This window comes from Lampetra planeri, chromosome 4 (assembly GCF_965212315.1).
Source record: "Lampetra planeri chromosome 4, kcLamPlan1.2.h2, whole genome shotgun sequence".
Taxonomy (NCBI): domain Eukaryota; kingdom Metazoa; phylum Chordata; class Hyperoartia; order Petromyzontiformes; family Petromyzontidae; genus Lampetra; species Lampetra planeri.
Genome location: NC_136110.1, coordinates 16,210,258 through 16,215,257, shown reverse-complemented (window position 1 = coordinate 16,215,257; position 5,000 = coordinate 16,210,258).

The following is a 5,000-nucleotide window of genomic DNA, read 5'->3' as shown; positions in this document are numbered from 1 at the left end:
TAACGCACATGAGAGCAATCCCGGCCAATTTCTCCCGTTTGATGGGGTCTATGTGTACAAATTTTGACTTTTTTGAGTGCACGTGCCAATCTGCTGGAAAAGCCTGTGGAAGTTTCACGGCGTTCGTACGATATTTGGCGACGCAAAAATGAGCGATTTCCCAGCTCGATGGAATTCGGCGCGACAGAAACGATGCCCCGTAACGCACATGAGAGCAATCCGGGCCAATTTCTCCCGTTTGATGGGGTCTATGTGTAAAAATTTTGACTTTTTTGAGTGCAGGTGCAAATCTGCTGGAAAAGCCTGTGGAAGTTTCACGGCGTTCGTACGATATTTGGCGACGCAAAAATGAGCGATTTCCAAGCTCGATGGAATTCGGAGCGAGAGAAACGATGCCCCGTAACGCACATGAGAGCAATCCGGGCCAATTTCTCCCGTTTGATGGGGTCTATGTGTAAAAATTTTGACTTTTTTGAGTGCAGGTGCAAATCTGCTGAAAAAGCCTGTGGAAGTTTCACGGCGTTCGTACGATATTTGGCGACGCAAAAATGAGCGATTTCCCAGCTCGAGAGAATTCGGCGCGAGAGAAACGATGCCCCGTAACGCACATGAGAGCAATCCGGGCCAATTTCTCCCGTTTGATGGGGTCTATGTGTAAAAATTTTGACTTTTTTGAGTGCACGTGCAAATCTGCTGGAAAAGCCTGTGGAAGTTTCACGGCGTTCGTACGATATTTGGCGACGCAAAAATGAGCGATTTCCCAGCTCGATGGAATTCGGCGCGAGAGAAACGATGCCCCGTAACGCACATGAGAGCAATCCCGGCCAATTTCTCCCGTTTGATGGGGTCTATGTGTAAAAATTTTGACTTTTTTGAGTGCACGTGCAAATCTGCTGAAAAAGCCTGTGGAAGTTTCACGGCGTTCGTACGATATTTGGCGACGCAAAAATGAGCGATTTCCCAGCTCGATGGAATTCGGAGCGAGAGAAACGATGCCCCGTAACGCACATGAGAGCAATCCCGGCCAATTTCTCCCGTTTGATGGGGTCTATGTGTACAAATTTTGACTTTTTTGAGTGCACGTGCAAATCTGCTGAAAAAGCCTGTGGAAGTTTCACGGCGTTCGTACGATATTTGGCGACGCAAAAATGAGCGATTTCCCAGCTCGAGAGAATTCGGCGCGAGAGAAACGATGCCCCGTAACGCACATGAGAGCAATCCGGGCCAATTTCTCCCGTTTGATGGGGTCTATGTGTAAAAATTTTGACTTTTTTGAGTGCACGTGCAAATCTGCTGAAAAAGCCTGTGGAAGTTTCACGGCGTTCGTACGATATTTGGCGACGCAAAAATGAGCGATTTCCCAGCTCGATGGAATTCGGCGCGAGAGAAACGATGCCCCGTAACGCACATGAGAGCAATCCGGGCCAATTTCTCCCGTTTGATGGGGTCTATGTGTAAAAATTTTGACTTTTTTGAGTGCAGGTGCAAATCTGCTGAAAAAGCCTGTGGAAGTTTCACGGCGTTCGTACGATATTTGGCGACGCAAAAATGAGCGATTTCCCAGCTCGAGAGAATTCGGCGCGAGAGAAACGATGCCCCGTAACGCACATGAGAGCAATCCGGGCCAATTTCTCCCGTTTGATGGGGTCTATGTGTAAAAATTTTGACTTTTTTGAGTGCAGGTGCAAATCTGCTGGAAAAGCCTGTGGAAGTTTCACGGCGTTCGTACGATATTTGGCGACGCAAAAATGAGCGATTTCCCAGCTCGATGGAATTCGGAGCGAGAGAAACGATGCCCCGTAACGCACATGAGAGCAATCCCGGCCAATTTCTCCCGTTTGATGGGGTCTATGTGTACAAATTTTGACTTTTTTGAGTGCACGTGCCAATCTGCTGGAAAAGCCTGTGGAAGTTTCACGGCGTTCGTACGATATTTGGCGACGCAAAAATGAGCGATTTCCCAGCTCGATGGAATTCGGCGCGAGAGAAACGATGCCCCGTAACGCACATGAGAGCAATCCCGGCCAATTTCTCCCGTTTGATGGGGTCTATGTGTAAAAATTTTGACTTTTTTGAGTGCACGTGCAAATCTGCTGAAAAAGCCTGTGGAAGTTTCACGGCGTTCGTACGATATTTGGCGACGCAAAAATGAGCGATTTCCCAGCTCGATGGAATTCGGCGCGAGAGAAACGATGCCCCGTAACGCACATGAGAGCAATCCCGGCCAATTTCTCCCGTTTGATGGGGTCTATGTGTAAAAATTTTGACTTTTTTGAGTGCACGTGCAAATCTGCTGAAAAAGCCTGTGGAAGTTTCACGGCGTTCGTACGATATTTGGCGACGCAAAAATGAGCGATTTCCCAGCTCGATGGAATTCGGAGCGAGAGAAACGATGCCCCGTAACGCACATGAGAGCAATCCCGGCCAATTTCTCCCGTTTGATGGGGTCTATGTGTAAAAATTTTGACTTTTTTGAGTGCACGTGCAAATCTGCTGAAAAAGCCTGTGGAAGTTTCACGGCGTTCGTACGATATTTGGCGACGCAAAAATGAGCGATTTCCCAGCTCGAGAGAATTCGGCGCGAGAGAAACGATGCCCCGTAACGCACATGAGAGCAATCCGGGCCAATTTCTCCCGTTTGATGGGGTCTATGTGTAAAAATTTTGACTTTTTTGAGTGCACGTGCAAATCTGCTGGAAAAGCCTGTGGAAGTTTCACGGCGTTCGTACGATATTTGGCGACGCAAAAATGAGCGATTTCCCAGCTCGATGGAATTCGGCGCGACAGAAACGATGCCCCGTAACGCACATGAGAGCAATCCGGGCCAATTTCTCCCGTTTGATGGGGTCTATGTGTAAAAATTTTGACTTTTTTGAGTGCAGGTGCAAATCTGCTGAAAAAGCCTGTGGAAGTTTCACGGCGTTCGTACGATATTTGGCGACGCAAAAATGAGCGATTTCCCAGCTCGAGAGAATTCGGCGCGAGAGAAACGATGCCCCGTAACGCACATGAGAGCAATCCGGGCCAATTTCTCCCGTTTGATGGGGTCTATGTGTACAAATTTTGACTTTTTTGAGTGCACGTGCAAATCTGCTGAAAAAGCCTGTGGAAGTTTCACGGCGTTCGTACGATATTTGGCGACGCAAAAATGAGCGATTTCCCAGCTCGATGGAATTCGGCGCGACAGAAACGATGCCCCGTAACGCACATGAGAGCAATCCGGGCCAATTTCTCCCGTTTGATGGGGTCTATGTGTAAAAATTTTGACTTTTTTGAGTGCACGTGCAAATCTGCTGAAAAAGCCTGTGGAAGTTTCACGGCGTTCGTACGATATTTGGCGACGCAAAAATGAGCGATTTCCCAGCTCGAGAGAATTCGGCGCGAGAGAAACGATGCCCCGTAACGCACATGAGAGCAATCCGGGCCAATTTCTCCCGTTTGATGGGGTCTATGTGTAAAAATTTTGACTTTTTTGAGTGCAGGTGCAAATCTGCTGAAAAAGCCTGTGGAAGTTTCACGGCGTTCGTACGATATTTGGCGACGCAAAAATGAGCGATTTCCCAGCTCGATGGAATTCGGCGCGAGAGAAACGATGCCCCGTAACGCACATGAGAGCAATCCGGGCCAATTTCTCCCGTTTGATGGGGTCTATGTGTAAAAATTTTGACTTTTTTGAGTGCAGGTGCAAATCTGCTGAAAAAGCCTGTGGAAGTTTCACGGCGTTCGTACGATATTTGGCGACGCAAAAATGAGCGATTTCCCAGCTCGAGAGAATTCGGCGCGAGAGAAACGATGCCCCGTAACGCACATGAGAGCAATCCGGGCCAATTTCTCCCGTTTGATGGGGTCTATGTGTAAAAATTTTGACTTTTTTGAGTGCAGGTGCAAATCTGCTGGAAAAGCCTGTGGAAGTTTCATCCGACGAAAAAAGCACGTTCTCGAGAAAGCAGGAGAGCTAAGTCATTCACAAATTAGCTGGATTTGGCTTGTGGTTCGTTTCCCAAGTAACAGAGCGGCATCAACCTTTAAGTGCACGCCAGTACATCCCCGTGGGATACAGGGGGTCTCGGCGGACTTTGCTCGGGGGAAAAACGTCGAGGTGAGCCGCCTGGCCATGCTGTTCATGGGTCTCTCCTTTTTAAGTTTCGCCTGCCAATTTATTTTCTCTAGCGGTTTTATACACTAACACTCGATGTTTTGGGAAAGGAATACAATTGTTCAAAAAACGTCTTCGCAATTCATGTCGTTAGATTGCTAATGAAAATTCGTAAAAAAACGTACACGCCATACATGTTCTTTGCTTCCCTCTCGATACAAGTGAAGGGGAAAAACAGCCTTAACGGTTGCTAAAAAAATCGCCCTTTACATATACATGGGTCGTCTTCCCCTCTCGACAACGGAGACAAGTAACCCACGCCAGGCACTGTCAGTAACTGCCATAGATCTGCTTTAAAATGCCCATTCGTCTTGCGTCGCTCACGTTCCCGGAGCTTTGGGTAATGTCTGAGGCCTATCCCCGCTAATTTCTACCGTTTGTCGGTAGCTGTCTGTAAAAATATAGCATACACCAAAACGAGAAAATATTTCCATCGCACCTGCACAAGTGTATGGACAATGGCAATCTTCATGCGATGCATAAGTGGTGTGTGTCAGCAGGTTTTGTTTCCCAAGTTTTCCGTGAATGAGCGAGTATCTTGAGCTGTGTGACTCAGCCCGAGGGAGCCTCTTCTCCTCCAGAGTGTGTGGGGAAGGCTGTCCCCTTGGGTTGGTGCTGCACGGGTTCGCTGCGCTGTTTGGTCTTGTGCCAAGGAAGGCTGCCAACTGTGCAAGAATTTTAGGGTTGGTTTCAATTGCCGTTGCCGGTCCATAGAGTAGCGAGCATTGTAAGGCCGCTCTAGAGGTTTGCAGGCATGTGGGGTCGACCCCTGCTCCTTCCCTCCCCACCCCACGTAGGGTGTGTGTGGTGCGCTTACAGCTGCCTCAAAGTGGCTGGCCTTGTG